At 38.6% G+C, this 14,094-nt stretch overlaps 1 protein-coding gene and 1 non-coding gene across 12 annotated transcripts in view; both read left to right on the top strand.

Annotated features, from left to right (window-relative positions):
• Window positions 1-14,094, top strand: part of PPM1H (protein phosphatase, Mg2+/Mn2+ dependent 1H) — a 288,801-nt gene that overhangs the window by 67,654 nt on the left and 207,053 nt on the right. The gene's annotated exons all lie outside the window — the stretch shown is intronic.
• LOC114671232 (U1 spliceosomal RNA) lies at window positions 13,742-13,906 on the top strand. The gene has a single exon (XR_003721113.2). It is a non-coding gene; the product is annotated as a U1 spliceosomal RNA (small nuclear RNA).

Genomic DNA, 14,094 nt, shown 5'->3' with positions numbered 1-14,094 from the left:
TCTATTGAGGCCTTTTAGACTTCAAAATTATTTTCAAACGTTATACAAGGGAAATAGTTTACTCAAATTTGTGCCATTTCTTGTAGGCTTAGCTTACTTGAGTTGCACATTGAAAGCATGTTTCTCATAAAAACATTTTACCCATATTGTACCTGTGTGTATGAATCTGTTCCACTATTATTATGTGATAATTCTAGTTTTAAGAAAGACTACTTTGATTTAAGAAGTTCTCAGTGGGAAGATAAAGCAGTTAAGGGTTAAAGAGAGGTTTGGATTTCCAAATCTAATTTTCCTGCATGAATTTCAATATTAAAAAAGTTTTCATATATCTATGTGTATTTTGTTCCTGCAACATAAAAGTAAATTGGTTGTTCTAAACTGACAGCAATGGTAAATATCCTGCAATCCTGCAAAGCTAAAATTCTACCTAGCAGACAAAACTAGCAAGTGCTCGTTGCACAGTTCACAAATTCTGGTGGCATGAGAATGTCAGCTAAGTGGCCAGTCACTCTAGGTTCGTGTTATCTTACTTCTTTAAATATAATGCCTGTTTCTGATTTTTTTAAACTAGTATTAGTTCTTACCTTACCAGTTATGTACCATGCTTCAACAGTAATGCCATACTCAACTTTATTACTGCAAACTTGCTTTGTAGAAGAAATGCCCACCTTCTTACATTAGCTGTAGACCAGGCTTTTATATCCTTGGCAGTAAGGACATTTTGGGTGGGCTAATTTTTGTTGTTGAGGGTTGTCTTGCACATTACAGGATGTTTGCCAGCATCCCTGGGCTCTGCCCATTAGATGCCAGTAGCACCCTCACCTGGCTGCTGCAACCAAACTGTCTTCAGACATTGCCAAATGTCCCCTGCAGTAGAACAACTGCTCTAAAGTTAAAGTGTTGGTGCTTGCAGATGAATGTGCAAAATGAGATAATAACAATGATGTGGATGAATGGAGTTAGAAAAGATCCTTATGTCTCATGGTTAGATTTATTGCTTTGCCAGTTTTTATCAAGAGCCTCAATGGAAAAAGCATTGGGAATGAAATTAGGATACTTGAATTCTACCGACAAATTGGGCAGCAGTCTTAGTCATGTTTAGTGACTGTGTTTCCTATGTCTGTCAAATGAGAGAATATCCCTGAACCCTTTTCCAGCTTTAAAATTAAACCCACTTTTTTCCTGAAATCTCAGTTCTCCCTTTTCATCCACCTTGATGCTACAGCTTAAGACAATAGCAACCCTATAGTGCCTATAGTAAGAGTCAGATTAACTCTTACTTAACAAGCAAATTTAAAATTTTCCAAACTTAGGTTTACAGAGAATGGCAGCATTGCTTCTACACGTTTGCTTTCTTTTGGGGAACGTTAATGGTATATTACCTTAAGTGTGAAAGTAAGTCTGTTGAAAATTCACTTGTGGGAAATGGAATACAGGTGATCAACAATGTAGCCATAGTATTAGACACCCTTTTGCATTTTGAATGAGTATCTCTGAATAGGAATATTTGGACTATAAAGTCTACATTTGTCAATAATGGGGTGTGGTTAAAGTTATAATCATTTTTACTTAAACAGCTCTGGGCCAGGCACAGTGGCTCACGCATGTAATCCCAACACTGGGAGGTGAGAGCAGGAGGATTGCTTGAGCCCAGGAGTTTGAGACCAGCCTTGGCAACATGGTGAGACCCCTATCTCTACAAAAATAAAAAATAAATAAATAAATCAGAAAAATTAGCCAGGTGTAGTGGCATGCACCTGCAGTCCCAGCTCCACTGGAGGCTGAGGTGGAAGGATCACTTGAGCCCAGGAGGCGGAGGTTGCAGTGAACTGAGATCATGCCACTGCATTCCAGCCTGGGTGACAGAGTGAGCCTCTGTCTAAAAACAAAAACAAACAAAAACAGCTCTGTAAGGGGAATCAGTGTTGTATAATGTAATTTCTGTGAATTTAAAACTTGAGTGGTTCTTAGGGTTGTTTGATATTATTCTACCTTGGAGAGCAAAAATCATCATTTAAAAACGTATTGAATTTTCACTAAAGCAATTTTAAAAAGATAGAAATGATGTCTGTTAAATTAAATGATAAAGGATAAATTGGTGTTTTACTATATCTCTGCCTTTCATGTATAAAAGAATGATTGGAATCTCTGACTAATGGATTTTCTCAGCACACTTTTTAAAGTTGATTATGCCATGAGTCATATATTTCTAAATACGATATTAAAGTGCTGACTCTTTACTACTTCTAGGTTTGTTTCATCAGAGAAGATAGATGTCTGTACATATCTGTAAAAGCTGTATACCAAATTCACAAAGATTCTTTTACATTTGTTTTTATTCCAAGTTTCCTTCCATTTCACCCCTCTAGAAATGACATTCAAAGAGTCATGGGTGATGTCATCAAAACAAAGTCTTTGAAAGAGGCCTAAGGATCATATATCATTCATGCATCTGAAAGCCTTGAAGACTCGATAGATGCTCAAAAGTATTCAAGTCAGTTTGCCTCTCTCAGACATTCAAGTTTATTTAGATCACAGCCTTATATGTAGTGAAAAGCCCTTATATCTGTTTTTTTGTGCAAAAACCTCTCTCAATGGCCTTGTTTTCCAGCTAATCACTCTCGCTGTCATCTTCTGACCATAAGAATTCTTGCCTCTCCTGGGGCCAGCAGCCATCTTATATCCTAACCCCTGACTTCTCCATCTTCCTACTTTCCAATGGATTCTGTTTAAGATTTCATCCTTTTGATGTCAGCAGCCCACTCTCTGGGTCTCTCATGATCTTTGCTCTCTGCACAACTTTCCAGGTAGAAAACTCCAGAGCAGAGTTTCTCTGCAATTTGGTATATTAGATCTCAGAAGGCTTTAGGGTAACACAGGAAATGTTGGTGACCCATGGGCCAGATTTGCACATAAGCATTATTTGGTTTGGCCCACATCGTATTTTCAAAAATCTAGAAATTTTTCATAATATAGATTCTTGGCTTTCATTGAAATGCTGGGAGACTTGGTAACACTGAGCCATATTCCCAGGCAGCTGGAGCTGTGTACAAGCTGCCCCTTTAGAAAGGACACATGCTCTCCAGCTTGCTGCAAGCACCACGGTGCCCTAGATACGGCATTCTGGCCCAGGAAGTGTTTGGGTCTGTGCCCTGCTTAAGGGAATGAGACTCACTGATTCCTTCCAGGAAGTCTTAGCGGTGAGGGTTCATTTCCTCACCTGCCTCTTTCTCTATAACCATATGGTTTCTCTTCTGGAATTAAACGATCTATTACTGGGAGTAAAATGGAGAATAAGACATGTATTTGAATATACAAAGTGTGCAATGTATCTGACAAGGAGAAAGCAACCTGCAAAAAGTCATAGAAAGTCAATAGAGCCAGAAATACTTGAACAAATAGAAAAGGGGATGGCTATGAATGTCAACTGAAGCTAATCAACTGTTGTCAACTCCATGTCTGAAGATTCTGTAATTTAAATGAAACTGTTAGTATTATCTACTTGCAGTTTCCAGGACTTGAAACTTGTGATTTGTTGGAATGTTTAATTTTAGTGCTTCCTAATGCTAGCCGGCGTTTGCTGAGAGACTGCTGCTGTGCCAGGCGTTTTGCAGAATCTCCGTCTAATCCTCAAAAATGCCTGGAAGGAAGGTGGTTATAGTAGCTCCGATTCAGAGGAGAGAAATGAGGCCCATAGCTTATTTTGCTAGTAAGGAAGCAAGTGGGATTTTAACCTAGTCTAGTTCAATTTTTAAGTTGATGCTAGTCTCAATAAATCTCACTGTCTGTCTTAGTTTCCAATATCATCTTATTTGTATTATATTTTGTTGCAATTAGGCAGGTCCGAGACTCAGTTTTCTTATCTAGAAGAAGGGAGGTGTAATGCCTGCTCTTTCTGCCACACAGGATTGTTGGAGTGTTAAGGAAGATGATATATGTGGAAGAGATGGGTAAATGATAAAACACAAAATAAGAGAGGGTGCAGTTTCATTTTCCCACACCCAGTCAGTCCGTGTTAAGCCATGTTCATCCAACAGCCCCATCATTTCTGTGGCCAGGAAACTTAATAGCAACAATTCAAACTGCTGTAAATTGGAGCAGGGGATATAGGAATATGATTCTTTAGAAGGCAGAGGTTATAGTGATGTCGTAAATTTAATCTTTACGCTTGGAAGGAGGAGCACCAAGGCATGCTGAGCCTTTCAACACTGAGTTGTAGGAGATGCGTCAGGGATTCAGTACGTCATAATCAGGGTCATCACCATATGACCTTGGAGATCTTGGAGAATTTTCTACAGTTCATTTTCTTCATCTGCAAGATGAAACAGTTTATATAAATCATTTTCAAAGTCTGAGTTCTGCTTTTCCCATAATTATCAGTTTAGGTGACATAGAGCTTTTTGCCTGTTTTGTTTCTTGATTTTTTTAATGGATATATATTAAGATCTTTAGGCTTGAAAGGTATACTTTCAGAGGTTTCGATTGTTGATTCTTTTCAACATCCCCTCTAACGTGGTTTGCTTGTGTCCCCACCCAAATCTCATCTTGAATTGTAGTTCCTATAATCCCCATGTGTCATGAGAGGGACCCAGTAGGGTAATTGAATCGAGGGGGTGGTTACCCCTATGCTGTTTTCATGATAGTGAGTTCTCATGAGATCTAATGGTTTTACAAGGGACTTCCCCCCTTTGCTTTGCACTTCTTCCCACTGCCATATGAAGATGGATGTGTTTGCTTCTCCTTCTTCCTCGATTGTAAGCTTCCTGAGGCCTTCCCAGCCATGCAGAACTGTGAGTCAATTAAACCTGTTTTTTAAATAAATTACCCAGTCTCAGGTATTTCTTCATAGCAGCATGAGAATCTCCCCAGAAGACAAGGACACATGCTAACTTTTTCTTTCAGCCTCTTGGGTTTATGATGTTCTCTGTTAGCACGTGCTATATTCCTTTTTAATTCTGTGCTTCTAACTCTTGAGTGTCACTTAAGAAGTGAAAGAGAAGCCTACTGAGGAAATGCTAGGCAGAAGGTGGCCCCCACAGCAACAATGGATGTGCCCCCTCCTTGGGTTATTTCCATGCAGGGGCTTTGTCCCTTGGGATGTGAAGGGCCTGGTGGCAAGCATTGGTGTCAGATGATAGCTTTGTTTCTTCTCATTCAGGTGATCTACTTCCTAACCTCAGATTTTGTGATTGTTCCATAAGACAATAAGCAGTATAAATTTGGAAGAAGAATTAGGCCATTATTTGACTGACTGATGTGAATGAATCACTATTCAGAGCTTAGATTACTAGCTGCAGATGTGAAAGGATCATTTTCTGTCATTTGCTGAGACAGTTAACTTCCTCCAAAATGTGGCCAGTGCTATTATTAAAGATAATGCACCATGCTGTTTAAAATGCAAGTCACTGCAGGGTTCATTTTGAAAATAGACATTTGAGCATCTTGCTTTACCTGTGGAGCTGGAAAAGGCACAAAAATGAACAAATTACTGATTCCAGAGCTAGTTGTGAAAATGTAACATCCACCTATTTTGAGATCTGACCTTGCTTTTTACACACTATTTCCCCCTTGTTTTTTGGATGAATGTTAATGAGGAACTACAATTGAAGATCACGTGCTTCCTAGTGGCTTGTTTCCTAATACAGCCACTTCCTTAAGCTACCCCTCCCCTGTCTTTTCCAGGGATAGCATTTGCTGCTGTTACTGAAGCTGGATCAATGTATATGGTTATGGAATTAATATATATCCATTATGGTAATTGTCAGCCTGTTGCTACTAACTTAGCTTCTGATTTTTACAGATTTTTTAGCTCATTTTATTTGTACATATGAGGCAAATAATGAGAAATTAATGTGTGACAATTAGAATAAAGGAAGAAATAATATCTTTAAAATGCATTTTAGATTACATTCTCTTGAAATTCTATGAATTAAAAAATTTTGTCCCCCGTGACTGTTCATCTTCCTTATCTGGCAGAGAGTGAGAGGTATTTAAAGCTCCTGTATTTTACCAAAGCAGTGAAATTATAAAGGTGTTACAGCTGAGGAATAAAACTGACATTGAATAATAGTCATGTTTACCCATATCTCCTTATTTGCTTAAAGCCTTAAGATGATTTTGATGACAAGCCTTTCACTTTTCCCTTCAACTGAGCATTAGACACAGTGTAAAATTTGACTACAAAAGTTTAAGGACAGTTTTGAAAGCTTGGGGAGACCTGCTGGGACACTAGGAATGGCAGTTTACACACACATTTCTGCCCTGTGGAGGTGTGGACAGTCGGGGAGAGAGATTGCATACTTACAAGTGGTTTCTGAAAAGCAAACTTTTAGGAAACTTGTAGAGTTATTTATGAAAACAACAACAACAACAACAACGAAAAAAAGCATTTCCTCTTTGCACTTACACTTACCAGAGCTAAAAAGTAAGCCTAAATTAGCCTATTAAACTGGCTAGAAACCCTAGGAAAAGGCTTAGCCAATCTCAATCGGTGCCTGTAATCAATAATAGCATAATATAATTATTTGTACCCCAATCTCTGGGCCACATCCTGCAAGCAGCACAAAGATGAATTCTACTGAGTTCTGATTCTGGATTCTTGTCAATTTAATAGGGTAGAAAGATACCTGATTATGTAATTTAATACAAGGCTCTCTGTGGCAGCTACTGAAAGAGATGTGAAATCAAATGGAAGTGAAAGCAATGGAGAGATTATCCAGGGAGAGGTAGGGGGGTGGTGGGGTGGTAGGGGGTTGGTGGTTTGGTGGTGGTGGTGGTGGTAATGGTCCATTTGGGGATCCATTGCAAATGTGTACTAGGACTTATTTTTGAAAGATGGGTCAAAGGGAAGCCATAAAAAGTCTGAAGGCTCATGACAAATAGATAAGGGTATATACATTAAATAATTATTATATAAAAATATATGCAAGGTGCTGACCTGGGTGCATGACTGCCCTTATGAAACCCTCACAAAGAAAACTAATTGTGCCTTCAAATAAGTACAATAAAATATAATGTGCACAATATAAATAAATGTTTAATATAAAGTTCAGAGGTATGAGGGGCTAGTATAAAGAGCAAGCAACGATGGTCTAATTTGGAGAGGAGAAGGTTGAGAAGGACCTTCGGTGACAGCAATGTGATAACATGAATTTGAGCTTCAGCATGAAGGGCTTAAATAAAATTTAAAAACTTGACATGCAGTGGACTTGAATCCAGACCCAAAACAGCTGAATCTTTTCCTGAGGCATCATCATGAAGACTAAAAGAGAGCTTTCAATTTGGACTTATAAAGAGCATGTGAGGCTGTTTTATAAGAAGATGTTATGTCTTTGGAGTGATTTATAATCTTATCTATTATGTGAATAAGTAAAATAAAATTTTTTAAAAACTAGGATTAGTTGGGTAACAGCTACAAAAATGAGTTATCTGCGTTCTCATTGATCACAACCACCATTCTTCTTCCCTTTGCTTCTCACCAAACCAGGAGGACAAAGGAGGGTATATGTGTTTCACTCAAGATGCCTTGGAACCACTGAAAGGAGTTCATGTTACATATTTAACTGGCCAAAACAGTAGCAATCCTTCCTTCCTTCCTTTATTTGTTTGTTAAAATATTTGAGAGCTGTCTTTGTGCCAGCCCTTTGCTGGGTGCTAGGGATGCTGTGGTAAATAAGGTACATCCCGCCTTTCTCCACCACGCGCACACACTGAAATCTGGTCTTCACTGAAGGTGAAGACAGCAGGGAATTACATGATTCCTGAAGATCCTTCCACACCTTTGAGTCTGATTCATAAACTGCTATAATGATCACTATACACATTAGACCTAGGTATTACCCAATTTAAGAAAAGACAATTCTTAGGTAAATTAATGTCCTAGCATAGCTAGGAGGTGAAATAGATTATTGTGACAAAATGCCAAGTGCGTGGTACTCTGTTAAGCTGTAGGGATCTTTCGTGCTCTTGTGATCACCCACAAGGTCACAAGATCCCATCCATTGTTATAAATACTGCTTCACTCTCTAAAGTAAAATTTTCTTTGCAGTACTAGATACAGTGTCAGATCCTGTTTGGCATCAGTTCATTTTTAAAATGTTGACAAAGATTCCCTCATTTAATTTTTAATTTTTAAAATTGACACATAGTTATACATATTTATGGGATACATAATGATGTTGCAATACATATAATATATCAGATCAGATCAGGGTAATTACCATATTATCTCAAACATTTATCATTTCATTGTACTGGGAACATTCAATATCCTTCATCTAGCTTGAAAATTAGCCTGGGATTATTTCTGCATCCAACCAAGATGAAGTAACAGTAATACATTGGATGTACCATCTCGTCTGACACAATAAAAAAAGAGACAACAAACTAAATACATGAAATAATGGTTTGTGGGACACTGGGCATCAGGCAACAAAAGACAGTAATCTCTGAAAGATGGGAAGCAAATGGGGTGAGCCCTGTGATTGTCCCCACTTTGAGAGATTGCCCCCTTTTTAACTTATGCTCATTTGAGAGGTTCCCCACCCAGGCAGAACCAAGTAAACCCTCTGAGTTGAAGAAGAGTTGAGAGTCTGAGGAGACCAAGAAGGCTAGATTTCACAGAACAGTGTCCTAGAGAAGACATAGTTGTACAGAGGGAGAGTTCTGGAGATCTGCAGAGAGAGTCTACCTCAAGTATTCACCAAGGTTCTGATCAGCACATTCATAGGAAACCAGCTGGAGAAGAAGCCATCCAAATGCATTAGGGGGAACAGTACCCGGTGCTTGCACAGAGCCAAGAATAGTGCCTCTTCCATCAACCAAATGGGAAAACCTCATTCACAGTGCATTAGGAGGGGTCTTGCCTTAAATAGTAGGGGATAATCAGCTGTAGACTTAACACAGTCCCATCCCACATAACACATCTTAAAAGGAAAATCTGCAAGGATCAAACTCTTTCAAAGTAACTATGTCCCTTTGTTTGAGAACACAGCTCAATAATATTTGTGGGTATACAAAAATATCCACTACCAAATAAGCTCAAAATCAGTGTCAGGAATCCAATTAAAAATTGCCAGACATGCAAAGAAGCACGGAAATCAGACTCAGTTGTTGACTTTTCACTTGACAGTTCATTCACAGGCCCAGAGACCTGGAATAACATGGGTGCTTTAGATGGAAAAGTCTTGAACTTTCTACTGATAACTGGAAGACTGGATTCATATACCTCGAAATCCCAGGGATCCAAGGAATCGGCCCCAAATGTAACACATTAGCCCAGTGGTGTTGGGTCCTAAGAAGTCATCTTTTCTCACTGCTAATTGAAACCTTAGCACTTTTGGCATCACAATGTTCAAAATCTGTTCTGACTCTTGGGCTTTATGCCATGACAACCTGTTTCTGCTCATTGCCTCAGAGATAATCCTCTCTGGGTTCTGGGTGTGTCTGAAGTACAGTTTGCCCCTTTCTGCTTTCCTCAACTTTAGATTCAGTAGTTTGTTGGACATGCCGTCTAATACCTATGTCAGTTTCCAACTTAAAAAGTCTCTAGTCTGTGTTGCTTGGAGCAGTGTTTTACACGAAGAGCAAGTGAGCTTTGAGGAAGGTTACCAACATTGTGGTTTGCTGGGAACCGAGAGGGTGGGAGAACTTTCAGCACTAAAACCAGAATAGTGTCCGGTAAACTGGGATTGCTAGTCACCCTAGCTTTTGGCGTATTATTCTACTATTGACTGGGATCAGTATATTCTTTATCACATGGGGAAATTTTTCAAGAGCATTCTAACACAGTGGTTTTTGCTGACCCTCCTTCTACGTTTGACTCTGGAAAGTGACTGGTTTAGAGGAAACGAAGTTAACAGATGTCTAATCCCTGAAGCTTATGCTGAGCCTATACCATGGGTGAAGGTCAGGGTCGAAGGAAATATCTCTTGACCATTAGAAGAAAATTTTGGTCTATCCTCCCTCTTTTTTCCCAAAACAAACATACTTCTAAATTTTTTATTTTTATGCTTTTGTGTTATTCTGCCTTCCAGAAGAGAGTGACAAATATTTACCTATTTCTGAGGGCTATAAAATGATTTAGGAGGCACAGTCTCTCAATGTCTATTAGAGAAAAGTAAAGCTTTGATGTGATACTCATGATTTCATGGCTATTACTTAGGAATATGAATCTACCTAAAAAATAAGTGTGCTATAACATTTTTGAGGGTTTACAGTATACCAGGCTTTCACAGGTTGTTATAAAACTCATTTGATCTTCATAACCCTGAGAGGTTAAATACTAAATTATCCTCATTTTTAGGTGGAAAAACTGAGCTATGAGTAACTTGCCAAGGTCACTCCTGGCCACCCCCACCCCTGTGACTACCCCAAATAATTAGAAGTTATCTAAGATTTTCTAGACTGTAGATCATTCCTGAGTTGCAGCAGACCAGAGTAACTTTTAAGAAAAACTCTGGCTATGTGCAGGTGGGGTGGCCATCCATTGCGGTGAGAGTTGCCTGAGTTATCTAGTTTTTCCAGAAGTTCTACACTGTTTATACTTGTCAGAGTTCAACAGTAAATGTGCTGCTCAGCTTTAAAGAAAAAGGTGATCTCTTTTCAACAATACAGAAATCAATCTTATTTCCTTATGTGAGCAACAAACAGAAAATGATGGTTTTTGTTGTTTTTTTCTTTTTTTTTTTTTTTGGTCTGCTGCCCAGCTTTTTATCAAAAAATTGTTTTGGAGCAGATGGCATCTATGGAAGTTATTTTGAATGATGTGCAGCTTGGCCACCTCTGTAGTACTCCGTGAATTTTGTCTTTATTCTTCATCCCTACCTACGTCTCTTCCCAACAGGGCTTTAAGTGAACTTGACTTTGGAACTACCCCCTTATCTTCTATAGCAAGACAGACAATAGAAAGGAAAAGGCTCCCTTTCCCTTGTGTATATTGTGGGGGTGATGATGAGGATGTTGCTCCCTTTATCAATGAGTTTTTCCCTTAGGAAACCCACGGGAAGAAGCATTTCCTCTGAACCAGCTCTAGTTTCCCTACAGAACTAGCAGCGTTGGCCTTTGGATGATGGAAATCTGCGACAGTGGCCACAGTTCTGCTATGGCAGCCAGGAAACCGAGAACTACATTTGAGGCTTAATTTTTAATAAGTATCTGAACTGTGATTAGTACATGTGCATCGAAACTCCTCCTATTCTTGATATTTTCTTTTATTCCTTTTTTTCATAATTTTGAATTTTACATATGTTTTAACATTTTATTGTATGCATTTGTAAAAACTTTCATTTCCTCATAGGATTAAAGCAAGATGTAGATTTTTCTCTCAACCTTTTATTAAACATTTCCAACATGTAGAAGTGTTGAAAAAATAACTTAATGTGTACCTATCTTTCACCTAGATTCGTGTTATTAACATTTCGCTAGTTTGCTTTATCTCCCTAAATACATTTTTTTCTTTGAATCCTTTTACATTATCTAACCCTTAAACATTTCACTCTGAATCACCTAAGAACAAGCACATTTCTCCTACAGAAGCACAAACCATTATTGCCCCCAAGAAACTTCTCATTGATTCATGACATCTGGTCCATATTCGCATTCCCCCGCCGGCCCAATCCCAGAAATGTCTTTTTATGGCCTTTATAATAATAAGGTTGACCTTTTGAAGAAACCAAACTAGTTTTCTACAGACTATCATAATGTTTTAGTTTTTTCTAGTTGTTTCCTTGTGATGTTTAGCCCAGTTCTCTATCTCCTTTGTTTCCCATACACTGGGATTTATGCCTTAAGGCTTAGTTAGATTGGGAAGAATACTTTCTAGCTGATGCTGTGCATTTCAAGGTGCAACACATCAGGAGGTGTATCCTGCTCATGGAGTGCCGGGTCGTCCCACTCACAGGACGCATGTTTGATCACTTGCTTTCACCATGTCTTTCCCTTTTAAAGGTATGTTTGTCTCCATGAAATTAGCAAGCAATCTGTGAGGTGGCACCATGTAGCCACTCTTTTGACAATAATCTTTCATCTAGGAGATTTAGCATCTGCGGATGATCTTTGCCCAAACCAATTATGTCATTGCAGATTGCAGAACGATTATTCTCCAATTATCAATTCCTCTATGTACATTATGGCATTTTTCTATAAAAAATAACATTTCTTTGTTTTTTTTTTTTTTTTTATACTTTAAGTTCTAGGGTACATGTGCACAACGTGCAGGTTTGTTACATATGTATATATGTGCCATGTTGGTGCTGCACCCATTAACTCGTCATTTACATTAGGTATATCTCCTAATGCTATCCCTCCCCCTTCCCCCCTCCCCACAATAGGACCCAGTGTGTGATGTTCCCCTTCCTGCATCCAAGTGATCTCATTGTTCAATTCCCACCTATGAGTGAGAACATGCGGTATTTGGTTTTCTGTTCTTGTGATAGTTTGCTGAGAATGATGGTTTCCAGCTGCATCCATGTCCCTACAAAGGACACAAACTCATCCTTTTTTATGGCTGCCTAGTATTCCATGGTGTATATGTGCCACATTTTCTTAATCCAGTCTGTCACTGATGGACATTTCAGTTGATTCCAAGTCTTTGCTATTATGAGTAGTGCCGCAATAAACATATGTGTGCATGTGTCTTTATAGCAGCATGATTTATAATCCTTTGGGTATATCCCCAGTAATGGGATGGCTGGGTCAAATGGTATTTCTAGTTCTAGATCCTTGAGGAATCACCACACTGTTTTCCACAATGGTTGAACTAGTTTACAGTCCCACCAACAATGTAAAAGTGTTCCTATTTCTCCACATCCTCTCCAGCACCTGTTGTTTCCTGACTTTTTAATGATTGCCATTCTAACTGGTATGAGATGGTATCTCATTGTGGTTTTGATTTTCATTTCTCTGATGGCGTCTTTGTTATTTCTTAGTCTGGGCTCCTGTAACAAAGTATCACAGACTGAGTGGTTTATAAACAACAAATTTACTTTTCAGTTCCGGAGGCTGGAAGTCTGAGATCAGGGAGCCTTTGCCCCCGGGTTCAAGCAATTCTCCTGCCTCAGCCTCCCAAGTAACTGGGATTACAAGTGCCTGCCACCACGCCTGGCTAATTTTTGTATTTTTAGTAGAGACAGGGTTTCCCCATGTTGGCCAGGCTTGTCTTGAACTCCTGACCTCAGGTGATCCACCCATCTTGGCCTCCCAAAGTGTTGGGATTACAGGCATGAGCCACTGCACCCAGCCCTAGAAATTTAGTTTTATTTCTCCTTTTAACTACCACTGTAGATTTAGGGACTTTTTTTCTCTGTTTTAACATTTGTTTGCTTTTGATGTTAATTAACTCATAATTAACCAGTTATAACCCCTTCAAACATACTCCTGGGTCCTTCTGAAATGCCATATTATCTTTGAATGCTTTTATGCTTTCTGGCCCTACAAGCTGCCTCTGCCTCACCTTATACTTTTACTGTCTTATATCTGGAACCAGCCATTTTGCCAAGAAACACTGGTATCTTTCAGTGGGTAGTAGTATTTGGAAACCAAAGTCTGGGTGTTTAGAATGCTGACAGTCCTAGGCTGTCCTTGTTTCCAGGCCCTTTGAGTAGACAGCATTAAAAAATACATGTATTTCAACAGTTGACTTCATATTGATATCTCCAATTCAAATTTAACATTACTAGCTTTTTCTTCAATTTAATTTATATTTATTGCCAGCTCTTAATAGATAACATTTATTCTGCATCCCATTCTTACCTGGCAGGGAAGATAACATGATCACGAAGGTGGTTTTCCCAGGGTGAGGTTCCTCCATTGCACTCTGGATGTGCTGACCCATGATTTCCCCGAAAGTGGGAAACTCGACTGCGTAATTTGTGGTAGTGGGGGACTGCATTCTTCATGCTTTCCCCTAAAATAAATAATTAAATATATATATTTTACATATATATGTTACTGGAATATATATTTTATATAATATATATTATATTTTTAAATATCTTCATATATCCATATATAAATAGTTTCCAAAAAGTCAATACCAATATTTCTACTAACAGTAAAACTGCTGAGGACATTTTGGGATTTTTTTTTTTTTTTTAA

This window comes from Macaca mulatta, chromosome 11, assembly GCF_049350105.2.
Source record: "Macaca mulatta isolate MMU2019108-1 chromosome 11, T2T-MMU8v2.0, whole genome shotgun sequence".
Lineage (NCBI taxonomy): Eukaryota > Metazoa > Chordata > Mammalia > Primates > Cercopithecidae > Macaca > Macaca mulatta.
This window is presented reverse-complemented; position numbering and strand designations above follow the sequence as displayed.